Raw genomic sequence first — 19,141 nt, 5'->3', positions numbered from 1 at the left:
ATCTCTGCTCTTTTCCTGCTTCTGACGTAGCGGCTGAGGCTGCTGGCAGAGTTTGCCAGCCAAGGAGAACGTGAGAAACAGCGTGCTGCGATTATTAACCACCCCCTTCTGAAAGGCTTGTCATTAGCAGGGTGACATGGGGACAGCCACCGAGGTGCTGTGGGCTGTGGGCATGCAGCGAGCAGGGAGGACTACCCAGGGCCAAAACCAGCTTGGGGAAACCCTGTTTTGAGCATGTCTGGCTCTAGAAGTAGGCCAGAGCACTGTGCAGCATGGGGCTGGAAGAATGGAGTGACCCAGACGACGTCCCTGAAAGCAGTGGGAGAAGCCGCCGGTGCCAGGCCTGGACACGCCAGCTCCAGCAACACGACCACAGAGCTAACACAGAGTTATAAATGTTTGGATGCTGCTGAGATATGTATCGACAGCAGCAATTAATCCCCTGCTTTGTTTGCTGACCTGCTGCATAGGAAGGGTCACACTCAATTCAGCTACTGAAATACGCCGTTATTGTTGGAGGCAGCGACTTCCCTTCGTGTCTCTTGCCAGCTTTTAGAATTCATTCTTCTAAATCCTGGCACTGAAAAGCAGCACCCCAGGCAGCACTGGAGGCTCACGATGGTGGAGATGGGAGTGCTGGCGAGGATGTCCCAGGGGATGTGTGTTCAGGACAGCCAGGGAGGCTGGCACTGCTTCCCTGCCAGCCCCGCGCCTGCAGCACCCGTGTGCCAGCGAGAATCAACATTTCGTGGGCTTAAACCTTCTTCCAACCTCTCCTCCTCCTCCTCCTCCTTTTCCTCCTCCTCCTCCTCCACACAGCTCCAGCTCCTGCTGAAGCAGCTTTGGGAAGGCTGTGGCATGGACATGCCTGCCAGTGGGTAGGGCCCCCACCCCAGCAGGGGGACTTGGCCTCATCCTCACAGCTTTCCCTGCCTGCGCATGCAATCCAAGGAGAAATATGTGCTGAACTCACTGCCTGGTCACGCCACCCACTTGGCTGCTGCCCTCGAGGTGCCAAACATGTCCTGGGAGCACAAACTCACCACATGTGACTGGTCCCAGCTCTGTTCTGGCTTTTCCTTCCAGCACTGTCCTTATGCATTTTCTGTCAGGAATTGATTCCCACTCTCCTTTCGGAAAAAGATCAAGCAAACCCTTATGTCTCCCTTGGCTGCTTCCTTTGAGGATTTTAAGTCGTTACCCTGGGTTTGAAGTTTGATTAAAAGGGAAGCGAGGAGCCCTGGTGTGGGGAGCTCAGGCTGAAGCCGTTGTGGGTTGGAAGCACAAGACCCCAGAGACCCCGACTCGTGCAGCACCGGCACCTCCCGCCCCACACAGGATCCTCCAGCCTGCTCAGCCCATTCTGCTGCTGCAGGGGAAATCAGAGCCTGTGGCCACCACTCTCTGCCCTCATATTTCATTTCTCCTGAACAGGACTCAGTCATTGGCTCCTTTCATCTCCTGCCCAACACCCCAGCACAGCCATCCTCCAAAAGAGCCATCCAGGAGCACAGCCGAGTCCACAGCCGTCTGCAGCTTGGGAACCATCTGCCTCCCCATTCCACGGCAGCAAGAGCTTTGTTAGGTAACACCTGTGTGTTAAACCTTCATCCCTCACCGGCTGCTGATGCTTAAACAGCAAAGCTGAAGCACGCTGGAATTTACAGGATTATTATGTACATGTCGTCATCTCGAACAATGGACGTGAATTTGTGACAGACGATTTGGGGACGAGCTCAGAGCAGGAATTGTCTCCCCGAAGACAATGCCCTTGATGGATAATAGCAGAGCCACCTCCGAACAATCGGGGGCTGATTTTTATTTTGGCTTGAACTCCGCTTTCTCAGCACAGGTGTCCAATTTGTCCCTGCCTGTATAAATCCCACCAGTTAAATGACTCAGCTGTTGGCACAAATCAGCCCGGGAGATGTTTCCCTGGCTGGGTTTGTACCTCAGGAAGGCAGAAATACCACACCCATAAAAAACCAGTCAGCTCTGACATCCTCATGCCCTAAAGGAGATTTATTGGGATGAGTGAGGTTAAAGCAGGAGGGGGTTTCTGACCCACAGCTCAGGCTTCCCAGCACTCCAGAGATCCACCTGATGGCCAAACCCTGCCCCAGGTACCAGTGCAGGCAGTGGCTGGGATTTATGGCTGGGGCTGGCAGTGGGTTAAGCACCATAATCTGAGTGAGCATTTCTGTAACCTTCTGACAAGGGTAATAAACCGGAATGAGATGCGCATTGTTCCCAGGAATTTATCAAACTGAGATTGCCTTTCCCCTTTGGGAAAGGCCGCAGTGCGCCTCATTTTATGGAGAACAAAAGACCAAGGGCAGCTGCCCTGGGGTGCCAGTGAGTGTTTGTTTGAAAACCTTTAGGTGAAAGGAAGTTCATAGTAAAATGATGCAGAGCGAGGCCAGACCTCTCAGCCTCACAGTGAGCCTGCTCCCATCCCATTTTACCTTGGCAGCCTTGTGAATCCCACAGTTTTCCACATACATCAGGCATGGATTGCCCTCACTGGGGCAGGGCTGTTCTGGGCAGGTTGGTGTGGGCAAAGCAAGGTGAGGCCAACCTGTGCAAGCCCACCCTTTGCAGAGAAAATCTCTGTAATGCAGTGTTTGTGTGCTGTGCTGCTCTCACAGGAGCTGTGGTCAGTACCTGCTGCCCGGCCATGTGCCAGTCAGCACCCAAAGGTGGGAAAACTGAGAAAACTTGAAGAAACTTCAGAGCACCCAAATGGAACCATCTTTTTTGTCATTTTTTTTTTCACTGGAGCAAGTTAACACATGGGTGTTAACTCCCCCTGGCCAGGCTGAGGTTCCCAGGTCCCCTCAGACTCCCAAATTTCCAAGCTGCCTTTCCCCTCCCCCCACCCTCCCTGAGCTGCTGAAGCCCCATGCACCTCAGCAGCTCCATCAGGAACCACAGCAGGCTTGAGCTGTGGGTCCTTGCAGAGATTCTGATCATTTCCCATTGTTTGAGGCTGAGAGGTAGAGCCTGGATTGTATAAAGTAATTAAATAAAGCCGTCGGTCCTCCCTCTGAAGTGGCTGTGCCAGCAGTTTCATTATGGTTTGTTCTCTTTGGAATGTGACCTGGACAGCTCTTACACCACCCTAAGGTTTCACTTCAAGGATCTTAAAAGGAAATCAATTATTTTTAGAAATATAAATATTTTATGAAGCTGCTTCTTTTTGTAATGATGGAATAAAGAAAAATACGGCCACTTGGCTCTTCAGTGACAGGCAGGAAATGCAGCAATCCCACCTCGGAGCCTGTGGTACCTGAGTCACCTGCTCCAGGCATCTTAGCAAGGAGTCTGCCATGGAATATCCTCTGTTAGATTATACATCTTGGAGCTGCCCGAGTGATCAGGCTCTGGCTGAAGACTGCCATGCCATGGCTCTGCCAGGGGAGAGGCCGCAGCTCCCTCCGGCCTCCCTGGTCACGGTGCATGGGCAGGTGATGGCAGTGGCACGAGTGGCCAAAGCAGCATTGGGGACCTCCTTGCTGGTGGGTGATGGTGTGCTCCAGGGAGGGGAGGTGCATTCCCTGAGCTCCAGACACTCTGTAGCCCAGATGGTGTGAAGGTCTGTGGGGGTGCAAGTGGCAGCGGTGCCTCCAGTGCCTGCTGGGAGCCTACAGGAAAGATGGAGAGACACTATTTACAGGAGCCTGGAGTCACAGGACAAGGGGGAATGACTTCAAACTGAAGGGGGAAAGAAATGGAAGAAATTCTTTCCTGTGATGGTGGGGAGGCCCTGGCAGCTGTGGCTGCTCCATCCCTGGAAGTGTCCAAGGCCAGGCTGGATGGGCTTGAAGCAACCTGATCAAGTGGAAGGTGTCCCTGCCTGTGTCAGGGGGGTGGATGATCTTTAAGGTCCCTTCCAACCCAACTGATACCATGATTCCATTATTCTATCAAAGGGCAGATCCAGGGATGCTTCAAAGATGCCATCAGAGCTGCACGTGTGCTTGAACTTCCAACCCCGGGGGACCCAGCCCTTGGGCGGGCTCCATGTGGGAGGGAGCACCCAGCCCTGCTCCCTCCCTCAGCCTGGGACCCCAGTGTGGCTGGAAAATGCGGGCATTTAAATCTTGAAATTGTTATTGTTTCTATCAAAGGAGTGAAATCCCAGCTGCTTCGGGGTGCTCTTACATAATTTAGGCCAATCAGCGCTTCCTCACGCAACACGCGCTTAACTTCCACGAGCCCTAAGGCAGTGCATTTATATTCTGTTCTGCTGCTGTGAAATGAGTGGTGTGACGGTGACAAGAGGAAGAGGGAGCTTTAAAGAGAGAGAAGAAGCCAAAGAGAAAGAAAGATAGTTGAAAGAAACAGAAAGACAGGGAGAGGAGAAGATACAGAACAGCAAAGTGGTTTATAATGGAAGGACTGTAATTTATTTTGACACTAATCATGTATTATTCATTCAGAACAAAAATAAACCTTATTAACCAGGAAAAACAGATCTCCCATCTCCAGCCCACGTTGTGACGAGCGAGTCGCGGCGGTGAGGATCCTGACAGCCGCCTGGCTCCGTGCCGCGTCCTGTGCCGCGAGTGCCGGTCCTCGCCGGCACCGCAGCGCCCACGGGCTCAGCGCGAGGAGCTGCTGCCCTCAGCCCCCCTTTGGCTGCCAGGAAGGCCACATAATGCACTCGTATTGTTTCCATCCCCAGACGTTGTCCCTTGTCTCCGAGGCGCTTGACATCTTTTCCAGGCTATAAATAGCCGGGTTGCCGCGCAGCACCGCGGCGATGGGCCCGGCGGTGGCAGCGCTCTGAAACCCAGAGGGCAGTGAGTTTGTCCCCGTGAGTCTGTAGCTCAGCACAAGGGCACGGGCACAGCCCGTGGGAGCACTGAGCTGGACACACTTCTGCCAGAGGGTGCCGAGGAGCTGGCACACGTCACCACCGCGCATCAGCATCCGCTGCCAGCACCAACACAGCCCGTCCCACACGGAGCAGGAGCCCTCCACAGCACCTCAGATCTCTCTCTCTTCCCCACCCCGGTGCTACCCATCACTGACCCTGCTTTGTGCTCCCTTCCATCCCTGTTCACAGCACAAGAAACACAGCTCATCCGCTCCCAGCCTCAAACCAGCCTGCCCCAGCCGCTGGCAAGATTTAGGGAAGGATTTTAAAGCATTATTACTGACTTATGAGGCTTTAAATAATATTGGACTCTGCGCATCTTTCAAATCTACTCTCTTTTAACACCCCTGATTGGGTTTTAGGGGCTGAGCCTGGAGATGGATGGGGCTGTCCTCTCCGTCACTCAGCCATGGGTGCTTTGCCACCTCAGCGTTTGTGTTCCAGGCCTTTTAAGCCAGTCTTAATTCACACTTTGGAGCTTCTCTTTTAACTTGAAAAGCAAACACATTTCAGCAGCACTTCCCTTTGCTGGCATAAGAAGTGTCCTGGGCAGGGGAAGGGAGTTGAGTGCCTCACCATGCCCAAGCATCCTGAGGTGCTGTTAACACCCCAGGAATGTCAAGCCCCTCTGGGTTGCGTGGGCTTTATGCACCTGGTTCACCCCTCTGCAAGAGTGGTGGGTCTGGGAATGACTCTTAAAGGAGATTTTTAAGGAATGGAACAGGAATGTTGCCTGTTGGTGGCATGCTGAGGTCAGCCCTTCCCTGGTGTCACCAGGGTCCTGCCCCTGCCCATCCCAGCTCCTCTCCTGGTGCTGGGGTGGGTTTTGTGCTCACCCCTCATCTCCACATACTCTGCATCACCAGTTCAGTTTATTTGGTCATTATAACACAGAAAAAATTAGAAGGGGCTCCCCGTGACCCCTTAACAGGAGCGAGGGTGGTGGGAGCTGATGGAGGCGAGGTTGGAGCAAGCAGGAAGCCACAGGACAATGTGCTTTGGGAAGCAGCAAATTATAAACTGGGGTATTCTGTCTCCAGAAAGCTCAAGGGTTTGATTCTCTAGCCAGGCCTTCAGGGAAAAGAATTAGAACAACAATTATCAATTTGTTCTTTGTGTCCAAGGGCAAATTCAGCACTTAGAGGACAGAGTTGTTGCTGGCTTCTTTTTCCCTGCTCTTTGTAATCTTGATTAGCAGAATGTACTTTAGTCTTTGAAATGAATGATTCCACCTCTCTGGCCCGGAGGGCTACTTCCTTGGAAAACATCCTACATCTGGGAAGCCTTGGGCCATGCTCTGGCTTTGTCTGGGTGAGCTGCCAAAGGTGCCCAGGGGCTCCTCCCCAATTCCCCCTCCTGTATCTGGAAGAGCAGCTTTGCCCAGAGCTGGCTGTCACCTGACACTTGCCAGCGATGGATGGTGCTGTCGGTGGGGTTTTAGTGGCTCGAGGGCGTAGGGTGGCAGAGCAGGGCAGCCCCCAGGCACCCACCCATCCACCCACCCACCCCTGCCTGCCCCTAAAGCCCACCTTTCTCCGTGGGGTTCCCATCACAGCCTGTTCCCTGCACTCCCTCTCATTATTGATTCCATTCCCTGTTAATAGCCCCTGTCATAAGCCACATCGACAATAATAAGGCATTTTATGGTGATCTATGGGAATTTCCAGAAACCACATTCTTTATTTATTCAGCGGTGTAATGGTAATTCAATATTGTAGCGAGGCGAATTAAGGGGTTTTTTTACTCCTGGGCTGGAAGATGTGACTTTCCAAAACACAATTGCTCCTGAGCAGAGGGGTGAGAGGAGTTGTGGCCATCCTGGCTTTAATTTACAGATAATGGACATTTTTTACAGTCATTTTTTACAGTCATTATTTGAATATATCAGGTCCCGCTTGACCTGTCTGAATAATTCTTGATGGGTCTTGAACCTCGTTCATAAAGGGAGCTTATCCTTCAGCTCAAGGAAAGGATGAAGCATTAACAAGCAATATAAAATGTAATTTGCCCTCTTCATGGCCAGAATAATTCCTGGTCAGGGCTGGTGGTAGGAGGCAGGAGCACGGCATGGAGCTGCTCTGCTCGGCACGGGGACATCGCTGGTGCCACCCAGCCTGGCCCCTCCTGCCTTGGGCTGGTGGTAGGAGCAGAGCTGTTTGCAGGCAAACACGGGCTCTGCTTGTTTCTTCCTTGTGGGTTGTTTTTAGAAGTATAGGAAGGAGGATGATGCCAAAGCCAGCACGGAAAGGCTCCTGGAATGAGCTACATGATTCAAAAAGCCCGATGTAATTCAGATTGATAACTGCATTAAACTCGCGGGGTTTCCCTTCCGTAATCGAGTCACACCTACAGCACTGAGAGCAAAATGATGTTAATCACCAGCAGCACTGGGCGATGGATGCAAACTCCTGGCGTCAATGCCGGTGCTTGGGGACGTTAATTAGGGATCCTGATTTCTGCTCCTGCTCTCCTCCCCATCCCACGCTGAGTGCCGGGGGAGAGCTCGGGCTCTGGCTCTGCCCTGACTGAGCTCCTGACTGCTCCTTGCTGCCCTTGTCCCTGCGAGCATCCCCAGCACTGCCAGCCCTTTCTCCCTGTCCTTTCCTGAGATATTCCTTTCCTTGATGGATCTGCAGGCACCTTCCACACTGGCAGGTCTGTGGCACCGTGCAGGGGTCCAACTTTGATGCAAAAAACACCAGGACCGGAGCTTGCAGCCAGAGGGGACATGGTTCAGTCCTGCCACTGGGATCCGGGTGAGAAGCTGGAGCCGGAGCACATTCCTGAAGGATTCTCCCAAGAAGCTGCAGCAGCATGACCTCGGTTTTCCCCCTCCCCCTTGTGATGCCTGGATATACAATGTGGACACGCACAAACACACAGCGTCCCCCGGCCAGGGAACACAGCCCTGGTGCTCTTTTATTTTGACATCAGATAACCTTGATAAATTCTCTTATTAAATTTAATATCTTTGATCAATCACAGTAAAACTTGAGGAGATGAATTATTAAAATGAAGAATTGCTTTCTAGGGTTTATGGTTATTGTGCTACCTAAATTAAACATGTAGGTCCTGTTATTTAAAAGAAAAATACTCCCCTGTCCCTAAAGCCACGTGTATCACCTCAGCTCGGCCAGAGATCTCCGATAAGCAGAAACCACATCGCCCTCCTTGCACACGCTAATTACACAGTGCCCTGTTTTCCTGAGCCATACCCAGCAGCCAGTGCCACCTGTGCCATGGTGACACCAGCTCGAGGTGCTCTGAACCTTCCCCCATTAAACCCCCAGAGCTGAGGGCATCACCCCTTCTGCTGCTGCAGCTGCTCAGACCCAAGATATGCATGATCCCGAAGCCCACTGGATGTTCCCACTGCAGGGATGAGCATGCAGCCTCCATCTCTGCTCTCGCCCATCTCAGGGCTCCAGAGGTGGTCTGTGCTCACCAGGCTGCTCCATGAGCAGTAAAACATTGATGCTTGAGCCACGTTTCTTTCGGAGTGTGCTGAGCACCAGCAAGGTCTGTGCATGCCGGGGGAGGGATGAGGAAGGCTGCTCACAGCTCCCTTGCCCGCATTCCACAGGTAATCCCTCCTGCTGCCCATAAGCAAGGGCCATTTTTCAGAGGTGGTCTCTGTTCACTGACTGCTCCGCTCTCCAGCTCCCGCTCTCCCTGTGTGGCTGGACAAGGTGTCATTACAGTGATTGAAACCCAGCTCAATTTCCTGCAGGGCCTGTCTGTGCTCCGCAGCCACCGTAACGCTCACGCTTCCATTTCCCAGCTAAGTGCCTCCGTCTTTTCTTGGCTGTTATTCTAATTTGATAACATTCATATTTTTTAAGCTTAACTGTACAGGATGTAATGAAAGTGGTGAACATGTCAGCACCAAAGGGGCAGGGATGGGGAATGGGATTCAGATGGGAAGGTGCCGTGCAGGGCTCTCCAGCATGGCCAAGGGAAGCATTGGGCTCACAGGATCATGACTTAAAACTTAACAGCAGAAAGGTTTGGGGCAGAGAAAGCAACTCCTCCACCCAGCAGACCTTGAAATGAGGTTTAACCTTTTCCAGACTTATTTCAGTGCCTAGAAGTCCAGGAGAAAAAGTTCAGGGTTTTTTCTGTGTGTGTGTGTGAAGAGACGCACAGTGACATATATTTTGGGGTCAGCAAGGAAAAAAGAAGTTGGGGATCTGACGGGAATGGCATGCAGCTGGCTCTGGTGGGTGATGCCAGCCCCTGTCTCCTGCTTTACCTGCAGCTGCGGTGAGCAAGTGACTTTGGCCATCACCAGTGACCTCCCAGATATGTCCTTACTGGGCCTCACCAGCAGTGCCAGGGCTGCTGGGGCACCCAGCCAGGCTTGGAGCCCCTGGAAACATCAGCAGATGGGGCAAGGCCAGTGTGCCCCACAGCTCAGCTCTGTCCATGTCCATCCATCTGTCCATCCAGCCATCTGATACCTGCACAGCCTCCCTCCTGAACCCAGGGAGCTCAAAGATCCAGCTTCTTAGGCTTGAAAGCTGGCAGCTTTATGTGGCTTTTTTTCCCCTCAAGATCGCAGGGAAAAACAATTAGAAGGGATAAAATCAAATGTTTTTTAAAAGAATGGGTTATTAGGCACATGCAGTGCTGCCTTGTCGGGATGAGCTGCAAGGGACCAGCAGGGTTCGGGGTGGATTATGTGTTTAGAGGGATAAAGAGCAAATCCAAAACTACAATTCTGCCTGAGGGAAAACCTACAAGGGTATCGGTACGTGAGGCAAGAAGCCGAGGTCCAGGCAGGAATTCATAATTACCTGCTGCCTCCTTCCCTGAAACTTTGCTGCGCCATCAGTTACAGGTTATTTTGGGACAGAAGACACTGAGATGACAGGCATGCTCCTGCCTCAGCCACGCAGCAGAGAGGCCAGGCAGGCAGATCTCAAGGTGGGAGAGCTGTTCCCAGCATCTTTGCAGCTCAGGAATTTTTTTGCAGCAGTGTCATGAGGAGTAACGACCAGCCCATCTGCCAGAGCAGGAGTACAGCAAGCTGCCGTGTTTCAGGAGACTTAATCAAGGTGAACTACATTTCTCACCCACCAAGAATTTTCTCTGTATCCTTAAAACCAGCTTTAACCACTAGGCTGCAGATATTTTCCTCCCACTGCTTCCTCTGCGTTGCTTCTTTCCATGACAGCGTGTCAGTGCCCCTGCTCACAGCTCCTCAGCAGTGATGGACGAGCGAGCCCCCGGCAGCCAGCAGAGCTGCCGAGGCAGACGGGCTCAGCACGGGCTTCCCTGTGGCACCGGCCTTGCTGGAGCTCTGCTGGACACGGGAGCTGGACTTTCACAGGCATATTTTGGTTAGGGCTAGCAGGGCATCCAGCTGTGCAGCGCAGCTGCTGAGGGCAGGGCTGCAGATGAGAGCAGCCACCTGCAGCAGCAGCTCCTCCCCTGGGCTGTGACAGTCCAGGAGAAGCTCTTGTCCTCCTGGTGTGATTCCTCCCAGATGTGACACTTGGGCCACAGCATGGAGGCAGCCACAGCTGGGGTCAGCATCCCGGAGTGCCTAGGTGGGGTCTGGGATGCTGGGAGGAGGCAGGGCAGGGCAGGGCAGGGCAGGGGAGTGCCAGTCCTTGCAAAGGTCTGCCATATCTCCCTGGGTGGCTTTGGACAGACACCCCAGGCCTCCAAAGCTCAGGTCACCTCCCAGCAGGTGGGATGGGACCAGCCAGGCCCCAGGAAATATTACTCTTATATTGACTCCTCCATTCCTTTGGCACCTGGAATTAATTTTGTATTTGTTTGGACTGTGGTGGGTTTAACCTACAGGAAGAGCCAGCCCTTGCCAACCCCCAGCAGTTTAATAGCTAAAGCGTTTGATTAAAAAATTTAATAGCCCTGGAATGATGGAACAGCTTCTGTCCACAATGTATTAAGCTTCTGGCATTCAGATTTATACGCAGTGTAAACTCCCTTTATATGAAAACATTTGTTTCCTTTCCCGCATCCACAGCAGAGCTGCCCCTTCTCCTGCTTCATTTCCAGCCACTTGTTTAATTGCACAGTTTTGGGAAGCTGCCACATATGAGGAGGCGGATTCCAGCGGCCGTGATTCGGAGGAGCAGAAGGAAACGCCAGTGCTGGCAGCTGCAGCCAGCCCAGTTGGTGCCTGTGTGCTGTGTGTGCTCCAAAGAACCCCAAAATGAGCAGCTTTCCAGGGGAGAAGCCACGGTGAAGTCTTGTGCCTTCATTAATTTCTTGTTGCGGCCAGTTTAGTGCTCATGTCCGGGCTGGGCTGAGCGACACTTCTGGTGGCCTCTGCCATCCTGTTGAGTTACACATCCATACCCCTCTCTCAGGAGCACTTCGCAGGAGCCCAGATAAACTCTTGCCACTAGCAGACCCCATAAATCCTCGTTACCATTTGCTCCAACCGATCTGCCCAGTGTTTCTCCTCTCCCCGAGAGCTCCCAAAGCCACCATAACTCTTCTCCAGGTCAAGTAGTTCATGGCAGACAGATACATCCAATTTACATTTGCTGCCTCAACCTCATGTTTTTAGGCAAACCTTGTCCCTTCATCCTGGAGGAGCAGCTTGGGCTGGGCAGGCAAAGCCAAGTGCCAGGGCCACGTCTCTTGGAAAGGCAAAACCCAGCCAGGCTCAGCTGGGACAGACCCAAGGGCAAGAGGGAGGGGACAGTTCAGGGATTCAACGCTGGCTCCTTCTCCCAGAAGGACATTTTTGTCAACCAGCATCTCTCAGCACTGAGCCCATGGCCAGGAGGGCACCAGCAGAGCCTCCTCCGCTCATATTCTGAAGAAACTGGCATTTAATTTCCCATCACTCCTAATCCTCTTACTCCCGTGGACTTTGCGAGGGTGGATTTTGAGCTGTTCCGAGCTATATCATAATGTCAGGCAGATCCACTGGCTTTAGGCTCTGCTGAAGGGCTTAATAGAGATTTTTGTCACCCTGGAGAAGCTTGGGAGGAAGGAAAATTTCCTTTGGGTTGGGGGGCTGGTGGTGGCTGGAGCTGGGGAGCACAGAGGAGCCCAGCTTGGCACAAGGAACTATAAATACCCAGCTCGTGTACAGGCTCTACAGCGAAAGGAAATTGCCGATTATCTTTGGCGACACTTTATTAGTGAAGAACAGTTTGTTCTTACACTCCTCTGCCTGTCTGCCTTTTTTAGATGAGAAACTACATGAAATATGCTGTAAAATACCTAATGTGCCTTTTTGGGGTAATAATTCAAAGTCCATGTTCATAAATTCACATTTTGCTAAAAAAGTGGGGGAAAAAAAATAGAAGCAGGAGATCCTGGGTAATTTATAACCCTTGCTCTGTGCTATCGCTCCCCAGCCACCACGATGCTGCTGCTCGGGGATTTGGATCCTGCACGGAGCCAGCTCTCTGTTTGCAGTCCTTCATTTCGGCTGTTCAGGCTACATTAGGTTTTTCAAAGCTGAAGAACAATTTGGAAAACACATAAAGCCACTTCTGAAAGCTGGAGGGAAGTATCACATCCCTGGGATGGAACAGCTCCGATACCTGTTTTGATAGACTGGCCAATTAAGAATTGCCAACAGAGCTGGGAAATTTGCATTGGAATGTCGTTTCTGTCATGATGAATTGGAGCTCCCTACCTACGCTCTACCTGGTGGATGATCTCATTTCACTTCTAGTGAGGTTCTGTCACTGTGCCGACACTCATGGCATTACTCACTCCACCACAGAGAACACTCTCATCTCTCCCAAGAGAGCCAGCCAAGGGGGGCTGCAGCCAGGGACCCCCAAAGAGGCTGTTTCAGGTCTCCAGTTCTGCGTTCAGGAGATGCCCAGGGCAAAGGCAGCTGCAGCTCTGGGCTCTTCCTTCCCAAGGCAAACAGCGGGACAGCTCTCTGTTTGCTCTCCCTCCTGCTCGCAGCATTGAATTATTATCCCTGCAATCATATTCTTAAGGTTAAGAACAAATACATATAAGAACCTCGTGGAAAATTGGTCCACTTTGGAGTTGACAGAGGAGCACAATACTTCAAGCTGTCCTAACAGTTTCTCTGCTTAACAGAAACATTTTTCATTCCATTAGTGCCAAGTGCCCTCGTCATGCTGAGATTTTAAGGCAAGTTTCTGTGTGAAATATGAGGAGTCTCCACTTGAGGCCACGTGGAGAGGGCTTGGTGCTCTGTCTGAAGGGCCAGGGAATTCTCCAGCTCCCAGGGAGCCCAGAGCAGGCACATGGGCAGCAGCAAAGCCACAGCACCCCAGCCGAAAGGGTCCCCTCCTAATAAAGCCCTAACAAACCCAGATTAGGATTTATGGTGTCTCACAGACAGTTCTTCAATACCTTGAGCCATGACCTCAGTGCTGGTTTTGAACTATGGTTCAATTTTTGCTTGTTGGGATTTGACACTCAGCACGTGATTAATCACTGGAACATCCAGGGCTGCACAAACAGGGATGTGGAGGGGAATTAGGGAAAGATGTTTGGATGCACGGCTCAGCATCCTGAGTGCCTGGAGCTGCTGCATCCCAAACCCTGCCAGCACATCCCAGACCTGCAGGAGAAGTGCTCTGTTCCCTCTGGGAAGGCCAGGATTCGGTTCCAAAGAGGATGTCAGGACCTTCAGGTCTGATAACAGCTTCAGGCAATCACTGCACCCTGTGAGAGACCCCAGGGTCACCATCACTGCACCATGACCGGCCCCGGAGAGAGATGCAGGAGATGTCAGTGGAGCCGCTTTGGAGACATCAGGAGCTGGGGACAAGGATGTCAAGGGATAGCAGCACTGGGGCTCTGTGGCATGAGCAGTAGCTCCCACTTAGATTTTATTAACCAGATACATCATGTGCCAAGCGGGCAGGAGGAAAATCGATGGCAAGGACTGAAGTAATGGACAGTGATCCAGCAGCTGGAGCTGCTTCCCAACACCTTCTGTAGCCACTTCTCAGGGGCCTTGTGCAGACAGGCTGTGGATCTTCCCAGCAGAAGCCCCGACTGATGAAAAGTATAGATTTACAGGGATTTGTGGACACTTCAGGGCAGAGGGCAAAGCCTTTTCTCACAGAGAAGCATCCCTGGGTGGACCCAGCTGCATTCCCATCCCCAGCACGGAGTTGACTCGTGCTGCTGCACCTCCCTTTTGGGATACCAGTAACTACATGAGAGCCTGATTTCTTCCTCCCAGCTCAGTCCAGATCTGACATCTTTTATAAAAATTTAAATCCCCACCAAAGGTAGCACACAGACAAGGACAGAGCCCAGACATGGCTCAGTCTTGACGACTTTATTAAAGTTTTAATATTCCTTTCACCTCCAGCTAATCTGGCAGTCGTGATTGGGACAAGGAGAAAATCAGGCTGAGGAAATGATGAGTGCTGTGCCTGGAGCTGTGTTCCAGTGAGGGCAACACTCCCTGGCTTGGGTGCCCCCGTGACCCCACTTTCTGCCACATTTGGCATCTTGTGGGAGAGCGGGCTGGCATCCTGTGGAGCCCTTCTCTGGCTGCCAGTGTTAATAACACCCTTACAAAAACGGTTCAACCAGGATGGATGGATTTGCTGGAAACGCCCGCACCTCCCGCAGCTCCTGCAAGGACACCTTTTAAAATGGAAATGAAACGCTGAGAGAAACCTGATTTGCTTAAAATAACTGTGGAGGTTGCATTGTTTTGTGCTGGAAGAACAAATAAACAAACAGAAGGCGCAGGTTTGAGGAACGAGAGCACGCTGCGTGTGACACTTTTAATACAGAGTTATGGATGGCACCATCGCGGGAGAACATCCTATTGGGATGGTGGAACATGGCTGCTTGTGCAAACAACCGCATCGCCAACCTGCGGGCCGGGGGATTATTAATGAGCGCTTCATCAGGACCTTCTTTTGCAGAATTTCTAATGACTGCTTAAAGAAATATGTAAATATGCATCCGTGCTTTGGCAGCCTGTGCCGGTATCACCGAGTGCTCTGTCCCTGGGAGCCTTGCAGGGGTGGCTCAACCAGGACCAACGGGGCTGTTGCAGCCTGAGCCGGGGTCTGCAGCCCCCTCCCCAGCTCGTCCCTCCCACAATTCTGGAATATCCTGTGCAAGGAGAACGCGGTGTCGGGTGTCACTCGCAGGGAGCTCCAGCACCGCAGGAGCCAGGACGGCGGAGATGCTCCTCATCCCCTGGCTCAGCTGGGTTATCAAGAATGAGAGATGACATTAAGGGAGAGGCTCCCTGGTCCTGTTACTGCTCCAGAGGGATGAGCTTTGGGATGAGCATCTTTTGCCAGCAAGGCTGGAGGGAGCAGCAGGAGCATTCCCAGGCAGCACCGGGCAGGTCGATGGGAGACAATTGAGGTGTCACTGAATTGTTCTGTCCTGGACGCAGCTCCGGGCAGTGAGAGGCTGACAATAAACAGAACTTGCTGGGGGACTGTTGGTGAAACCCTGCTTATGGCCAGCTGTAAATTCGCTGCGGACACTTCCACCTTTCCTTCTCACCCAGGGAACAATATCCCCTCACTGAACTGGGATATACTGCTGTCGTTCTGCTCCACCAGCCTCGCCGAGGAACTCGTAAAAATTAAGGCACGGATTTAGCTCAGTGAGATAAGGGCTCTGTGGTGCCAAAACCCAAGCACAAAGTCGTTCCAGCCCAAGGAGGCTGTGGCAGCAGTGCCAGCTTCCCTCTTCCATGTTCAATTTGCTAAATTCTTGGAAACTACGATTAAAGAGGTGGCAGCAGTTCCAGAAGTTTCATCCAGCTTTTCTTTATCCCTTAATTTTTTGCAAGGAAGGATAACATGAGATGAGCACATGCTGGTGGCGCTCAGGTCCCACATGGGCCTCAAGCAGCAGCTCCCACCTTCTTGCCTGCCACCAGAGGAGCAGAAATGGGGGAAAATTGGGTCTCCCAGCCAGCCCACACCGCCCTGAGCCTGTGGCCCAGCTGAGCCCTCACCCTGCGCTTTGCAGTGCTTTCAAATGACTAATCAATTATTCTTTATTAGGGTTATTTCTTTCATTAGTCGTTTCTTCAATGCTTTCAATGTTTCATTAGTCTCCTCTCAAGTTACAGTGGATTTCGAGCACTGTGGAAGAGGATAATTCATTTTATTAGGTCATTTATTTTCTGGGCACATTTTTAAAGGTCAATTAATCCATCTAAATGGAGGAGGAAGTATGGAATAGCATATAGAGCCTCCCTCCCCCTCTGCCAGAGAGACCAGGGTGAGTTCACTAGCCCAGGTAGGGAGGGATGCACCGGTGCCTGTGAATGCCACGTCCTGGTGTGACATTCCATCTGGAATTGTGCTTCCAGAAGCTACTGGAAGCTATTCTCCAACTCCTTCCCGAGCATGGAAGAGCTGCTCAGCCCTCCCAAACTGAGAGTGGTTGCCATGCCCATCCTTGTCCCCTCTGCTCAGAGCATCTCCTGCTACCAGGATGGGTCCTGTCACACCTCACAGCTCCCAGCAGGGACAGCAGAGCTCCAGAATCAGCACAGGGTGGGCTTTGGTGGTGAAGGTCCATGGAGAGCTGGTCAATCCCGTCTGACACTCCTCTATCACTCCTTAGAGGACCTGAATCCAGCTCAGCCCAGGGAGCCAAACCCAGGACGTGCATCGCTGCCGCTGCTGTTTGGCTTGTGTTTACATTTGTATTGATGGCCATGGTGTAAAACACCAATTATTTTAACTGGAAAATCCATGGACCGACCTAATAAAGCCTCCCTTAAAACAGGGATGGAAAAGCATGAACAGCTTGATGCCTCCATAAAACGTTAAAGGTGAGTTTTTCTCCAACAGGAAAATACTTGGAAATCTTTGAAAAGTCAAACCCCTCCCATGCAGGAGCTGGAGAGGAGCCTGTGTCCTGCCTGGTGACAGGGAGGCACAGACACCCCACCTTTCTGGAAACAGCAGTGAGGCTGCAGGTGATTCCTCTCACCACCCCCGGTCTGATCCAGCAAGAAGGTGCCACTCTGCCAAAAACACCCTGTGTTGGGGTCAACTCAGCAGCTTTGTCAACTGCTGGACTCTCCACGTGGGGTTTTGGCAACGATGAGCTGCAGCCAGCAAAAAGCCGGGCACTCCTTTCTGGAAAGAGCCACCAGCCAGGGAAAATACAGATAAAACACCCCAGCATGAGGATTCAGAGAGCAGTTTTGGGTGATGTTGTAACAGCTTGGTGAGGAATATTAAGGAGGATGTGTGATTAGTCCCTGTGCATGGGAAGGGGAAGCACGGAGCATGGGCCGCTCCTGTTCACTGGTCACCAAACCAGACACGACACTCATTTTTAGGCTGTTCCAAACCTCCCCAGGGGTGTGCGCCAGCCAAGGGCACAGGCACAAGGTGCCCTGGTTCAGATTAGCTCCTGCATCTTCCACCTTTGCACAATCTCATTAAAGGAGCAGAAAAGCTTTGCCGGGGGCTCTTTATAAACCCCGGGCTGCCGAGCCGATCGATGCCGCCTCCACAGCTGAGGGGATGCTCCTCTAATTACAAAACAAAATATTTTTTTTCTCTCCTTCCAGCGCAGGAACGAGTTCCAACCTCTCGTGATGCCAGGCAGGTTTCAAACCACTTATTAAATAATGCAGAGCAAGAGTTAAAAATTGATGTTAAACTTGATTTCCTGTAGCCTCCTGAGAGGCTGCTCAGCTCGTTATAGCCGACGTCTGCGCCGCTCACCGCGAGCCTGCAGCGTGTTAGTGCTTATCAAACTCGTGGAAAAGCTCCATTATTAATCTCCTTTCCCATCCCTGACTTTTCCAGGGCCCTGAAAGGCTCTTTCTAAAGGAGCTGGGTGCTAGGGGTGGGCAGGGCTCACTCTGCTCTGGGTCAGAGTCTCATCACAGTGCCACAAGCTGCTCCCTCTGTGTCCTGGCACAAGCACCCTGCTGTCCCTGCAGTTTTATCCAGAATAGTTGCCTAAAAACGGAAGGGCATGGATGGGCTCTTGGGGCTCCTCTGCCTCCTGGACTGCAGCAACTGCCCCGCCAGGTGCTGGCAGAGGGCAGAGAGATGAGCTGGATCTTTCTGAATCCCAGAGGATTTTCGGAAGCCTCGTTGTCCCTTCTGGTGGTGCCAAAGAACTGATGCCTTGAGAGGCCACCTAAAACAGAGACTAGACAGGAGTAAGGAAATAAAGGGAGGTATTTATTTGAAAGGCCTTCAAAGGTACCCCTGGGGAGGCAGAGGCTATTGCTGAGATGGACCCCAAGATGGACAACAGGTCACGAGTTCTTCACACTTTTATAGGTTTGGTTCATTTGCATATCAGGGTTAATTCTTCAATTAAAGCTTCAGTTTAATGCTGTAATTCCCCTCAGCTTACCCCCTCTTAGCAGCTCTTTGGTTTATACTTTTTGGGCCTAGGACAGTCTGGATGTCCTTGGAGAGCAGGCCCAGAGAGGCTTTGTTATGTCTGCCCAGCACGAGAGAGCAGAAATGAACAGGCTACAAGAAGCTCCAGAGTTACACACCAGGCAGTGCAGGATTTGAAAAATAGAAAAGTTAAAAGCTAAGGCATCATTCATAGGCAGACCTGCTCTGAGAAGATGCTGGGGACAGGTGGGATGTGTGACCTCGGAGCAGGAGCAGCTCCCATGGATTTGGGTTTCAGCACCAGCCACCACCTCCGAGGGGATCCCTTTGCCACACCCTGTTTGCCCTCTGATGCCACAGCAGCACCTGAGCTGGGAGATTAAACCTTTGTAGTTGTACCCCAAGTCTCCTGCAACAGGCTTAGGTTTCAAACAGACCAAATAAATATTAATAAACCATAAAGAACCCAAGCTCCGTTAGCAAAGGAAGGGGATAACAGATGGGCTGAAGGTAACCGGAACATTATTTCCAGCTGAGGAGCTGGGCTGATCCACGAGCTGGTGAGAGCAGCCCTGGAGCTCCTCCCAGTGCTCCAAGAGCCCCGAGATGGGAATGCTGTGAAGGACTCCAGCCATGGCCCCACGTGCCCCGGCGCTGGGCAAACCCAGCGCTGCCACCAAGCACTGCCACCACCACTGCCACTGTCAGTCAGGGCATGTAGGACACCCTGTAACCCCTTGCCACCACCACCCAGGGCACCCAGGGCACCCACCATTCTCTGGAACTGCCACCCAAAGCACTTGTGGCACACAGCACGTGCCACCACTGCCACCCCGGGCAAGCAGGGCCCTCAGTACCCCAGTCACCAGCACCCAGGGCACCCAGCACCCACTGTCACTGCCACCCAGGGAACCCAGCACCCACTGTCACTGCCACCCAGCGCACCCAGGGCACCCAG

Source organism: Corvus kubaryi, unplaced genomic scaffold (genome assembly GCF_017639235.1).
Source record: "Corvus kubaryi isolate FWS band 111438036 unplaced genomic scaffold, C.kubaryi_AGA036_p1.0 37352, whole genome shotgun sequence".
Classification (NCBI taxonomy): Eukaryota; Metazoa; Chordata; class Aves; order Passeriformes; family Corvidae; genus Corvus; species Corvus kubaryi.
The sequence above is the reverse complement of the archived record's forward strand: the minus strand, read 5'-3'. Positions refer to the sequence as shown.